Raw genomic sequence first — 14,464 nt, 5'->3', positions numbered from 1 at the left:
CAGCATTAACACATTTATCCCAGTACAGATTTTTCATCTAACACGTTATAATATAAAATCAGTGACAAGAAAGTGGCTAAAAAAATTCAAAGCTATCCAGAAGACCATTTAAAACATAGATTTACATTTATTTTCATTAACAGTGAACTTCATCCTATATATATATGTATATATATATGTGTGTGTATATGTATATGTGTGTGTATAGTATCTTGACATATTGGTTAATGACTTTGATATGCATATGTAGAATTGTGCTTTGAAGTAAAAGTTAATGATAATTCGAACCAGTCACAATTCACAAGACATTTTTTAAAATAAGCATCCGAAACAAAGAGACAAACCACTGCAATTTTTGGAAAGATGTTTAAATTAGGCATTACTCAATCCACTGTCTTACAAAATTTCAGGAAACATGTAATTTCCTTTTAACAGTGAGAAACAAAAGGCTATGCGCAATTACAGATATCCTTTTTTTTTTTTTTTTTGCTTTTTGCTTTGGTGAGTGCTGAAATAATACATACAAAATGATATGGTACAAACCAACATGGACACCTTTGTCAGAAAATACAGGACTTTTTAACCAGATTAAAACTCTTCCAAACAAAGAATTTCAGTGGAATCTGAACCCATTTTGATAAGATACATGGAAAACATTGCTGAAATTTTGTTTTTTCATCTTTCTATTTTATTAGATTAAAAAACACAAACAAAACCAGTAGGAACTAAGGGAAAAGATGGGGAAAGAAATACAGGAAAGGGCTAGACAAAAATCAGCGATGACAGGAGAAGCGGAAGGTGAGGGGGTGGGGGGAGATATTAAGAGCCCCAAGTCAGAGCAGGAAAGAGGTTTCTGAGGACAAGACATTGCTTCATTTGATGACAATTTCCTGGCGCATGGCTCAGGGCCCAGAGCCTTAGAGGGGCGCAGGAGGTGATGGACCAGGTTCCCAGGGCTGAGGCAGTGGGCAGAAGCCCATGGACAGTGATGTACCTTTTGTAGGCCTCATGGATGATCTTGAAGCTGGAGCAGTGACGTGGCAGATGTCTGTAACAGGGTCCTGGGCAGACCTCTCCAGCAGGGACCTTTGGGGACCACCCTTGGAGAAACCATTCCTCAAATGTCCCCTCATCCCTAAAAGTGATGGAGGCACATGGACCGCCAGCAGGAGGGAGGACGGGTCCAGGGCCAGCGCCGGGACCCTGCAGAAGCTGTGGGAGCAGGATCGAGTCCTTTTCTTTAGGGCCTGGCTCCCCAACAAGTGGCACTGTCACTGAATGGGAGGTGGCGACGGACCCCGGGCACTTCCGCCTCTTGGGAACCTGCTTCTTTCCGTCAGCCTCGGGCCACTCATGTGTCTCCAGTGAATGTCAGTCAAGCTCCTCTGTGATTTTGGCCTCCCCGAGCAGCTTCTCCACTCCCAGTGGGGCCCCTCTCGCCCCTGTGGCCGGCCCTGCTTCTCCTGTGCCTGAAGGAATGTGGTGAGTGCACAGCTGTAGATGGACGCGGGAACTTCCCACGGCCAGAGGCACTGTCCTATAGCTCTGGCGGGAGCAGTGCCTTCTCTTCTCGGCTCTTCTGAGCGCTACCAGCCCAGGTGCTGCTGACATTTTGAGGCCTCAAGCTCTTGAGAGGCTCCTTATCCTCCTTTTTTTTTTTTTTTTATAACTGTATTTATTTTATTTATTTATTTTTGGCTGTGTTGGTTGCACGTTGCTGCACGTGGGCTTTCTCTAGTTGCAGCGAGCAGGGGCTACTCTTCGTTGCAGTGCACGGGTTTCTCATTACAGTGGCTTCTCTTGTTGTGGAGCACGGGCTCTAGGCGCGCGGGCTTCAGTAGTTGTGGCACGTGGCTCAGTAGTTGTGGTCCACGGGCTCAGTAGTTGTGGCACAGGGCTCAGTAGTTGTGGCACACGGGCTCTAGAGCACAGGCTCAGTAGTTGTGGCGCACAGGCTCTAGAGCGCAGGCTCAGTAGTTGTGGCGCACGGGCTTAGTTCCTCCGTGACATGTGGGATCTTCCTGCACCAGGGCTTGAACCTGTGTCCCTTGCATTGGCAGGTGGATTCTTAACCACTGCGCCACCAGGGAAGCCCTTCTTATCCTCCTTGACGGCGGCTCCATGCTTCCTTCTCGGTTATTCTCCATCACCGGAGTGTTCAGTCCCCTTCTCCACGTCAAAGTCAGAGTCTACTACATCCTGTGTCTGACTGGTCCCCTTGGTCCTCATCATCTCCTGGGTCCTCTGTGAAACCCCATAAGCTATCTGGTAGAGCTCATCCTCCCCCATTGCTGGCACCCTGAGGTCTTCTGAGGGCCCGGCCCCCAAAACTCCAACCGCTCGTGGACCCTGCACCTCCTCCAGCCGCTGCTCACACAGCATGGTCCTCGGAGCTCAGAGCCCACGCCGCTACCTGCAGGCCGCCGGCAGCCTGGAAATTATTTTTAAATCAAGAATTGGGACAAATTACACAGTGTTATGTTTGATATATAATGAAAGTATCCCTATTTCTATTTTATCAAGTCTCAGCATATGGTTTTTGCTTGGTTGTGTTTCAGTAATAAAATACATGAAGAATTTCTTTTTTTTTCAAACCGTCAAAGGTAAAATATAGACATGAGATATATTCTCAACAGTAAATTACTTCTTTAATGGTAAAGCTGTGTAAGTAATGGGACCACTCCTTTTACCAACTGTTTTAAAGGATTTTGGCTAAGATTACTGAGGCAGATCATATGTGACATTCATTCACCTTGCTCTGCTCTACACAGGCAAGCACAGAACACCATCAGTGTGGTAAATTTAAGTTTACTTTTTTTAATCTTTAAAATATGTTTGACTCTTTAGGAACAAATTGAAATGGGAAGTAACCATGAACATATTTTCTACAACACAGAGATTTGCTTATGGCAAAGTACTCAAAAGGGCTAGAAACATATATTTACAGAAAGACAAGTGCTCCAGACATGCTAAGCTTTTCTATGATGACAAGCAGGCTATCAATAACATGCTACCTATCAAGTATTTTTTAAAAGACAATAACAATAACATTAATAACACAATCTGTTCCTTCAAGGTGGAAGTAATGTTTCAATAGTAAATAAGAAGGAACTACCTTTTCTTCTGAAAAAGAAAAAAAGAGGGCTTCCCTGGTGGCGCAGTGGTTGAGGGTCCGCCTGCCGATGCAGGGGACGCGGGTTCGTGCCCCGGTCCGGGAAGATCCCACATGCCGCGGAGTGGCTGGGCCTGTGAGCCATGACCGCTAAGCCTGCGCGTCCGGAGCCTGTGCTCCACAACGGGAAAGGCCACAGTAGTGAGAGGCCCGCGTAGCGCCAAAAAAAAAAAAAAAGAAAAAAAGAGAGAAACTCAGGCTACTGACGGAGCACATTGGAAAAGGATATTAGAAAGATGTCCATTGTTATGTAATTTGGATACAAAACTAGACTAATAAATATATCATCTATTTTTTTTAAAATCTCATTATCAGCACATTCTAAAACCTTGGAAATAAGATTTTTGTAACCAGTTTTAACTCTTCCAAACAAAGAATTTCAGTGGAATTTGGATAACAATGAAAAATGGTAAAACCTATTTATTGCTATGCAAGAACCACTGATTGACATCAGAGAAGATGAAAACCTACTAGCCACATTTTAACAAAAACCTTTCCATAATTGGTGAATGGAATGTATTTAAAACAGCCAATAAAGGAAAATTCTCCCTTTGGATTTATGTGCCTTTGTGAGACATAGTTCTCAATTGCAAAAACCACTACAACAAAGTACTGAAAAAAAGTGAATTAAGAAAGACATTTAAATAGTTGTATCAGAAAAATTTTGAGTTTCAGAAAACAATGAAGCATATTCAAATTCAACAGTAATTTCAGTGAGGCAAAAAGACTTTTGTGCCATTACTAATTAAAATAAAAATAAAACAATAATTGCTTATTTCATCATGAGCTCAGCCTCTTTGGGTTATAATGGTATAGACTTTATGATATGCATAACAGGTACTAACACAGTAGTTTGTCTATAATTTGGAAATAAATAAATATACACATAGTGAGGAGGTATACTGGATTTTTTTTTACTAATAAGGACCTGCAAATAAAACATTTTGGAAGGCCATGTGCCCTATGTCAGGGCTATTCAGTGTGTTCTGTGAACCCACCACATCAGTGTGACATGTGAGATCATTGGAAATGCAAATTCTAAGGCTCCATCCCAGACCTACTGAATCAGAATCTTTGGGTAGGGTGTCAGGAATATGTGTTTTAACAAAACCTTCAAGTGATTCTCTGATGCATATCAGATCTGTTCAAGACCTTGCTCTTTCAGCGTTGCCTGTTGGATACTAAATTAAGGCCAAACTTCTCACCATATCATTCAAAGGCTCTCCAAATACAGCCAAGCCTCCTTTAATGGTCTATTTCCATGACCCCCCACCATGTTGGATGTCCCAGGTGTTCTTCGATGCCCCCTTCTTCCCTCCTCTCTGCCTCGTTTATGTTCTTTTCTCCACTGGATTCATCTCCAGCTCTATTATGTCTGGTTAACCAAAATCTCCACAACCTTCAATACCTGCCGCAAAAGTTACCTATTCTAAGAAGATTTGCATGATTTTAGAAGAAGGGGGAAAATACTTACCTGCATGTTCTCTCTCCCTTTTTCTTTCAATGCCCAGAGCATCTTGTTTGTTTATTTGCCCTGGCACTGACTGTGTTGCATCATGCATTATAGTCATGCAGGCACTTATCTCATTCCCTCTGTAGATTGCAGGCTCCTTGATAGAGAGACTTTATTCATCTTCCTTTATCCCCTAGTTTAGCACAGTCCTAGCAGACTCTCAATAGTTTGCTACAGAGTCGAAATAAAGTCCCATAACTGAGCTCTACCCACACCGTGGGCTTCCTTCATCATGCTGTTGGGGATATTGCCTCACCATGGAGAACCTGGATTTCCCATGGACTTTTCTGTATACACTGACTGTCTCTTGCCCTCACGTTGCAATTCTGAGCTGGAAGAGCCTTCCTTCTCACTTGGTCATGACTGGAGTTCAACACTGAGCCACAAATGATGATCAAAACCAAAAATGGTTATCATGTTTGAGGCTTACCAGTGTCAGACACTCTACCACGTATGACTATCTCCTTCTGCCCTGGTAATGACTCTATTTGGTGGGCATGTTACAACTCCCATTTTACCAGGTGAGGAGACTAAGATGCAGAGAGGCTAAGGATTAAGTAACTGGCTCAAGGTCACAGGGCTAACAGAGTGGTAGAGCCAGGACTGGAATTCAGGTTGGCCGGCTTGAGCCTTCAGAGTTAACCTCTCCATTACCCTACTAACCACAGAAGATAACATTGCTCCAGGGTCTTCCTTACATCATCCCCAAGTCACCAGCACTCATAACCACATGAAAGAGCCACGTGCACTAGATTCAATCTCGATGACAATATAAAAACTATGATTTTACTATAAAATTTCAACTTAAATCTAGATCAAAGATATCTAAATTACTCTTCATTTGGGCTACAATCTCATATTCCAAAACTTAAATGCTTAAAAAGAAAGCTTTGTCTAAGTTAAGATTACTAGCTCAAACTTTATTTGAGAGTTAATACTACTTTTCCTCTAAAGTAATCAGTACAAAGAGTCCTTTTCTTCTTATAGTAAAATATGTCATAGAACTCGAACTAGTAGGCAATCACTATCTTTTCTTCATAAGAAAAAAAAGCCTTTGAAATATGTACCATAACCTCTGAAAAATACAATTATCTTCCCTAAGAATTGAGGCATTTTTTTCTGACACAAACAATGGGCAACTGATCTATAGTTCTTTTCTTCCTCAAAAAAATTATTGTATATTGTGTAATGATCATTATAATTAAAAATTAAGATGGCTTGCAATAATTTCACCATTATTTGATTCAAAATCTTTATAAAATATTGGCATTTTCTAACATTTATTTTTCCTGTCTATGTTCCACTTAAGGCCAAATTTTCAAACCCAGCTGCCAAATTACACATATAATTACTGCATTTGCGCACAAAAATGTGATAATTGCTTACACAATTTCAGAGGCCAGCTTGAGGCTCCTTTCCAAATTTGTTTTACATGTACAGTGTGGTGTATGTAGTTTTATATGAAAATGGGGGAAAGTAGAATTCATGTTTTGTCTGGGTAATACATGAAAATAGGTACAAAATAAAGCCTTTCTATAAACGTCTAGGTCTGTCTTCACATTTTCTCCCCATAGATCTTTATAGAAGAAAAGTCTTATAGAGCAGCTCAAACTTGAGCTGGAGTTGGAGTCATGGCAATGGAAGGGGATGGTGGCCGGTATGATGCCATGAACAGAACAGATGCCTATTTTGTGGGTGGTTGACATGTTGTCATGAGGCATTCATCTGTCTATGAACTGCTTCTGTCAACCTGGCTAAGAAAAGATAAAGACAATATAAGGCCCACAAATGTACAGTCAGCCAAGACAACACCAACCTCAGTAGAGCAGAGTGGCTGAGCACTGGAGACTGGGGGTTTACCCTTCCAGCTTTGCCTGATGGTTGACATAATGTTGGGCAAATATCCACCATGGACATGGCTCACAATGGCTACTCTTAGTGGAAGGTTTGGTTCAAGAGAAAGAAAAGAAACAAGATCTAGGTAGTCATACACATTAGTGAAATGATCTGAGATACTTTTGTTTCTGCACAAATAGGATAGAAAATTATGCCCAGTTCCACATAAGCTAATACCTAGGCTCAAAAAATATACTTGCCAAGCTCAAGGACTATGAATCTGATCTCTGACTAGCAGACATCTGACTGTGGAACTTACCAGAAGCAATTAGGCCAGAAGTCCACTAAACAATGAAGGAAGCTCTATTGTCAAAGAAACCTTCAGAAAGATCATCCTCCCCAAGGCCTACCTGAAATCATCATAACATGTCTTGAGCACTTGATGTATGTGAAGCAACGTTCTAAGCATTTTGCATGCGATCATTCCCTCTTTACATGCTTACTAATCCTAAAAGACGAGAATTATTATTAATCCCATTTTACATCTGAGGAGACTGAAGCGCAAAGAGTTTAAGAAATTTGCCCAAGTTCAGACAATTAGAAAGTAGAAAAGCCAGTTATTAGAACCCAGGCATTCTGACTCCAAAGCCTTTACTCTTAACCACCAATACCATGTTGCTTATCAGATAAAGCCAAGGAAAATAATGGACAAGGGATAGCCTCCCAAAGAGAAGACCTTGGGCAGCCAACATGGCCCTCCATAGAATTCACTATTGGAATGCAGTTCTCACCATTTCTGTCCGGCAGGAATGATATCATTGTGGACTAATAACTATTATGTGTTGTTTCTCATTCATCACTTTTCCAGTTATCCTATCCTTTCTTTCTATGGGTTGTGTTGTATATGGATAACATATTATTACCAATAGTCCTATACCAATAGCCTATGAGAAGTTTCACCCAGATGTGATGGAGTGGACCCCACATCACCCAAAAAATCAAAACTTGGAGCTAATGCACCAAATTTTGGGTTGTCTCTACTGGGGAAACATGGGTGTTTCTGAGAGGATGAATGGAAAGAAGGGTATGCATGGGTGCTGGGTAGCCAGTGGACATTCACTGATAACTTAACCAGGATCCACTCCCCCTTTCCAGGTTCATGGGCTCCTCATACCATTCATGGGCTTTGGGAGCCATAAATTTCATCCCCAGTCACAGAAGTGAGTGAGTCCTGATTAATGCCCAAATCAGAATAATCCTTCTCCACCTCCACATCAACCTGGACATGACAATTGGTTTAGGAATGATCAGTAATCCAACTGTAAACCAATCAGTACGTAGCATCTATTCACCATTATTGGTTCAGTTTAGTCCAAACAATGCAAAGAACAAGGTTTTTGTTCACTGGTTAGGGGTAAAGGTACCTTCTCCTCTATCCGGATGTAAAAGTGGAAACATGTCACCTTGATGACCACTGGCAGCCACCTTACAACCACAAAGAAAGTCAGTCATGGAATGAAGCTAGAACTGGATAGTAGAGTGAAAGAGGGAAGAAAACACACTAAAACTAGGTCTTTGATAATATCACTGAACTGGATCAACCAACAGTGAAACTCACCCAACTCGTGAACTTCCAATTACATGAGCCAATAAGTCTCCTTTTCTACTTAAGCCAGTCTGAGTTTTGTTTTCTGCTAATTGATGTATCTTCTAAGGTTATTTGCATAGTTTTCAGAAATAATAGCCTAGAAAGATCTGATTTCTCTGTAGCCTCCTAAGAAGTTTAGGCTGATACCTGGAATATCTGCTCCAATTCCAGTGGTGCAGACTTCTTGTACCATGAAATTCAACAAGTTCTAACTGGTTTAGGAGGCTCTAAGGCAGTGTACAGCAATGGAAAACACATAGGACTTGGTTGAGCTCAAATCCCAGCTCTTTCACTTACTAGTTGGATCAGGCGACCATATAATTTATTAACCAAATCAGGATATTTGTGAGGAAAGGGAGTGTTAAAATAATGTCTCTGGAAAACAGTCATAAACTGGAATAGTGCCAGGAAAATAGGTGTGAACTGTCCATCTGTATCTGGGTTGCTTTGGATAAATCTTTGAGTGCCAATTCACATATCTGTAAAATGGGGCTAACGGTATTTGTCTCTCGTGGTTGTTAGAGGATTCAAAGAGATACGACACATAATAGGTGTTGGGAGACAATTAAAAGGCCATTGCACTTTTTTATTCTAAATGCTTCTATACTGATAATTGTTATAAAAAAAAATTACTCATGGGAATTCCCTGGTGGTCCAGTGGTTAGGACTCGGGGCTTTCACTGCCAGGGCCCGTGTTCAATCCCTGTTCGGGGAACCAAGATCCCGCAAGCTGCTCGGCACGACCCTAATTAATTAATTAGTTAATTAATTAAACATATTCACATATTTACTGGGTGATTTAGAGATTTTTCTTTAGACTATAAATATTAATGAGAAGAAATGAATACAAATATGAATCTATGAAAACCTCACGAACTTTAATAACACGAAAACCAGGGCCAATTTTGCACCTAGGTATGGTAGGTTACCACCCTTTAGACAATTTTCAGGGGTGCAGGAAAATTCCCCTTCCGCCCAATAAACTTTTTTTGGTGATGCCTAAAATTCTCCAACTATTGAAAATGATTGGCCCTAACATTTCTACAGTATGCAACAGTTTAGAGTTTGCTACAGCATGAACTTACAGAGTAATCAGTCAGTCTCATAGCAGTGACCGTAGAGCTGGGAGCAGCTCCTAAAGAAGCGACAGCACAGGGTACCCTGCCTTGAGTTTTTTCACCCTCTTCCCAATATGCCCAACCCTGAACATTGCAGTCCTACAGACTTTGAAAGGATTTTGTCATTCTTATCCATTCTATCATCAATCCAAACTTTTCCTTGCTAGCATGTGAATGGATCTTACAAAGTCAAAAGAATTATTTTTCAGCACCCCCGTTTGATCTTCACATCATGAATTTGAGGTCACATCAGTGTTAGCAAGACACTTCTCTGAGGCCTGAATGCGGAACATGTATCAGTCAGAATCTACTCTGAAGGCAAAAACGACACCAGTTATTCAAACAGAAATTTTAATATATTTGTTAACTGACTAAAAGTTAGAAAGAACTCTAAGGTATCTTGGAGGTAACAACTTCGGGAAACAGCTACTGCTCCTAGGACTGAGGGAATAAAGAGAAGAGACTGAAATTATTAAAACTCAAATTATTAAAACTGACTTCGAAAAGGGGCTCCATGGAATTGAAGCTCAGCCCTCGGAGGAGGGGGCACTGCTCACCTGTTCCTGGTGCCCCTGAGTTCAGAGGAGGGTCCTGGTGGCTGGGACCCAGACTTCTGAGGAGAGCACTCCAGCCAAGTGGCACTGGCGTCTCTGAAAAGAGCACAGTGAAGGTTTTACAAGTGCTAGAGAAACGGCAAACTAGATTCTGATGCTGCTTTAGGAAGGAACTGCCCCTACCTGTGTAAACAAGCAGGGCTGGGGTTACAGTCACAGGAACAGGAAGGACCTTGCCGTCTTCCTCTAGTGCCCCCTATTGACAGAGCCTACATGCAGTCAGTTTACAAAGCCGCGTGTGTTTTGCAGAGCCCCAGCTTCAGGATCACAAAGCAAAGGACAGGTTTGGAGCTTAGAGATAATACCTTAATGACTAACACAGAACAGCAAATTTTTACTGTGTGGAGCAGGAACCCATAATCTGACTCTCAGGATAAAAATACCCAACTCCGGGCTTCCCTGGTGGCGCAGTGGTTGAGAGTCCGCCTGCTGATGCAGGGGACACGGGTTCGTGCCCTGGTCTGGGAAGATCCCACATGCCGCGGAGCAGCTGGGCCTGTGAGCCATGGCCGCTGAGCCTGCGCGTCCGGAGCTTGTGCTCCGCAACGGGAGAGGCCACAACAGTGAGAGGCCCGCGTACCGAAAAAAAAAAAAATACCCAGCTCCTTCAAGACATTTCCCATGCCTTCTACACCACCACCGATGAAAGTATTTTGAAAACTGTGAAGTATCATTGAAAGAAAAGTGTATAGTTATTACTTCTTCTGGAAGACAGATCTGAATAGGCAATCCCTAACAGTTTGGATATCAAGAGCTGACTTGTTGACATCTTAGTGACCATTTTTGTCATATGAACTATTACCAGCCAGAGACATCATAGTATTTCTGTTCCTACAGAAATTGTGAGGATGCTTTTTTCCCCAGGAAGCATCTTAGACATTGTGATTATTCTCTGTAGATATTCATGGAGACATGATTTGAATATCTCTATTTTCTCAGGGAGCTGAAGGAGAGAATATTGATTATGGAATATTCTGAAAGTCACACAGTATAAAGCTAATAAAAAGGCACATTGTGGTCATGGTAGAATTTTCAAAGAGGTAATGATCATGGCTTCACTGTGCCTACCTGTTTGGCAATTCTTCTTTTGTATAAAGTGTCATTCATTATATTGTCTAGGTCTTTGTTGACTGAGCTTGGACAGATTTAACAAGACAGGAAAATCTGTATTCTTATACCAACTTTTGACAACCTTAATAGACATAAAAACCCTTCTGATGTCTTTCCTGGGGCAGTACAATGAGTGGCCAACCACAAACGTGTTCAGAAACTTCCTTTAACTGGCAGATTGGAAGACTGGCCTTAGACCAGTGCTTTGAACTCCAGTATTCCTAAATGAGACCTAAAAGATACATATAACTTGAACACAGTTTGTTCTGGGAATCTCCTTCCGGATCCATGGGGGCAGAGCCGGGCAGAGAAGGAGAATGACAATTGTCTTAGGCTTTCAAAGGCCTTAAAGAGCCATAAAAGTTAGACAAAAAGACAAGAAAGAGGCAAGATCTAAGGGTTAATCTAAACCCCTCCCCAGAATGGAGGGATAACGTCATGTGGTAAATGCAGCTCCAGCACTTAGCAGTCATATCATATATCAAATCATATCCTACGTATGAGTAGTTCACAGAATGGAAACATATAAATGTCTGAAAATTAAGATGTTTTCATCGCAGCCACTGCCTAAATGGCTCGTGTTTGGTTGAGAGGTCACTAAAAACAACATAATAATTTAAAATGTGGTCTCTGGAACCACGCTGTCTAAATGCAAAACAAGGTACCTCTTATTAATTAGCTACACAATCATGGGCAAGTTACATAACTACCTATGCCTCGGGCTCTCATCTGTAAAATGAGGACAATAATATACCTACCTAAAATTAATTGGGGTAGATAAGGTATCACAAAAGTACAATGGCTTAAAGATTATAGATATATTATTAATATTATATTCACTATGACTCTTATAACTAACCATGTTTCCATCTTTATATTGGCTGCCAGGGAACTCAGAGTCAAATTTATAATACTCTCTCAGCAACTACATAGTAATGACATAAGCATTTGTGTCATAACCAAATCTTTATCAGAATTCCATTCCCACTTTTACTCTTTACTTTATTTTCCAATCTCTGTATGTTTTTTTCCTGTATTGTTATAAATATCTTTATAGGTGTCCTCAGAATCATTTTGAAACACACACACACACACATGCAAAAATGAATATTTTTGTCTTTTTAAAGTTGTCCTCAGACTCCTTTTGTAACAATAAAGTGTAAATTAAGTAAGTGATAGTATTTTCCCAGACAAGACTATGAATTCCTCAAACACAAAGGGCCCATTTATCTGACTAGCAAACATTCAAAAGTATGATAACACTCTCTATTGGTAAGGCTGAGGGAAAACAGGCAATTCAGTAATAGTTATCAAAATCACAAATTCATGAAACTACTGACCCAGCGTTTTCTCATCTAGGCATTTATCCTACAGATATACTAGTACCCAGACAAAATGACATATGTACAAAGTTACTCACTTCAGCCTTATTTCTAACAACAAGAGACTAGAAACAAAATAAATGTCCATCAATAAACAGGTGGGTAAATAAATTATTTATTTCACTTCTCAAACATTTGTATAGATCTTTGGAATGCTCACGGTCTTGGACACTCAGCCTATGATGTCTGGTGATTAAATTGATCCCAACAGAGCCAGTAAGCATCAATCTTCATCCTACTTTACCACAATGCCTTATATTGCCAGGCCAGTTTTTTACTGCCTATAAGGGTCATTGAGGGTAAATGAATTCCTAGTACACAGATAGCACATTGTTTTCATTTATGCATTCAGTCTCATATATTGCCTACAGGAATGTAAGTTAAACTCTTACAGAAGGCACTGGTGTATTAAATTCCAATGCAGAACCTTAGAAAGAGACTTGGACTACTAATATTAGGCCAGACACTCTGTCTTTCTTCAATATCTGAGCATTTTACATAACACAATCAAAAATAACAACCACCACGACACTCTACACGCTGTGATAAACCAAAACCAATAGGCTCATTGTATTAGTTTTCTATTGCTGCATAACAAATTACCCCCAAACTTAGCAGCTTAAAACAATCAACACTTATCATCTCACATAGTTTCTTGGGTCAGAGATCCAGGAGGGGCTTAGATGAGTGGTTCAGCATCAGGGTCTTTCATGAGGTTGCAGTTAATGTCGTCTAGGGCTGCAGTCATCCGAAGGCCTAACTGAGGCAGGAGGATCTGCCTTCAAGGTGGCTCACTCATGCCCGACAAGTTAGTGCTGGTAGGAGGGCTCAGTTTCTCACCACATGGACCCTCCCATTGGGGTTCTGTGAGTGTCCCCATGACATGACAGCTGGCTTCCCCCAGAGAAGGTGATCCAAGAACAAGCAAGGTGGACATTGCAATGCCTTTAATGACTTAATTTCGAAAGCTACACACCATCTCTTCTCCCACATCCTGTTCTTTAGAAGCAATTCATTGTCTGGCTCACAATCAAGTAAAGAAGAATTAGGCTCTACTTTTTGAAGGGATAGTTCCAAAAAAATTGTAGACCTATTTTAAAACCATCAAGATCATCTTGTTTGCTTCTAGTCCCCCAAATAAAAAATCCATGAGTATTTCCTGTAAACTCTGCAACAAAAACAATTTTATCCCCAACTTTGGCTAAGCTGGTGTCTGAAGATGTATCATGACCTTCATGGATATGATAATCATGTGAGCAAGTTGCTGTTTTCACCATGAATAGATTAATTTTGCAGTTTTTCCTTAAATACTAGTTATGTTTTTGATAGACCAGTGAGTCTTTCTGAAGTCTGCCTCCTTTGCACTCTTTGCAAGTGAATTTTTCTCTCTTTTTCTAAATACCTCTGAGCATCTCTTTGATAATGTCTGAGTAGGACCTCCTACCTTATTCACTAATTCTTCCATCTAACCTCACAGAGGAAGAATATTGTAGAAAAAATGGGAAATAAACTTGCCCAAGCAAGATCAGAGACCAGCAGGAGCACACAAAGGGGGAATCAACATATGTTTCTACTTGCCGTCCTACACTTCTGCCATTGCTGTGAGAAACACTTTCCCCAGGTAGGCCCTGCTCCATCAGCCTGGGTCCCAGAATGAAAATGCATTGAACAGAGCCATCCCAGGAATCTGCAGATCTGAAGCATGAAGCAGAGAAGTCCAGCCAACACTCAGACTCTTGAAGAAAAATAAACATTTATTTTAAGACATCATATTTTGATGTAATTTGTTAGACAGCATAAGCTAGCTGATACACCCAGTTTTATTTAGATGGCCACTTCCACACCAATAATCTGTGACCAGCAAGTTTGTCCATGAAAGAAAACTACATCTTCTGCACATGTTTGAAAGAGAAGGGGGAAATGGTTCTCAGAAGAAGGTTTTGGCAGGGAGTGGGGAGAGCGCAGGGCACACAGATCAATAGAGATGCACCAGAGTCTGGAATTCCCTAACCTCCATCTGTGTTCTCATTCCTTTATTCAACAAGCATTCTATCCAGTGAATTCTTTATTT

The 14,464-nt window shown here is 41.0% G+C and overlaps 1 pseudogene; it reads right to left on the bottom strand.

The window, feature by feature from the left end:
* Positions 1-872: 872 nt before the first annotated feature.
* On the bottom strand, positions 873-2,382 carry LOC115863467 (vacuolar protein sorting-associated protein 72 homolog pseudogene; annotated as a pseudogene).
* Positions 2,383-14,464: the final 12,082 nt, after the last annotated feature.

The sequence above is a fragment of the Globicephala melas genome, chromosome 4 (assembly GCF_963455315.2).
Source record: "Globicephala melas chromosome 4, mGloMel1.2, whole genome shotgun sequence".
NCBI lineage: Eukaryota > Metazoa > Chordata > Mammalia > Artiodactyla > Delphinidae > Globicephala > Globicephala melas.
Note: the sequence above shows the minus strand (reverse complement) of the source record. Positions and strands in the feature narration are given on the sequence as shown.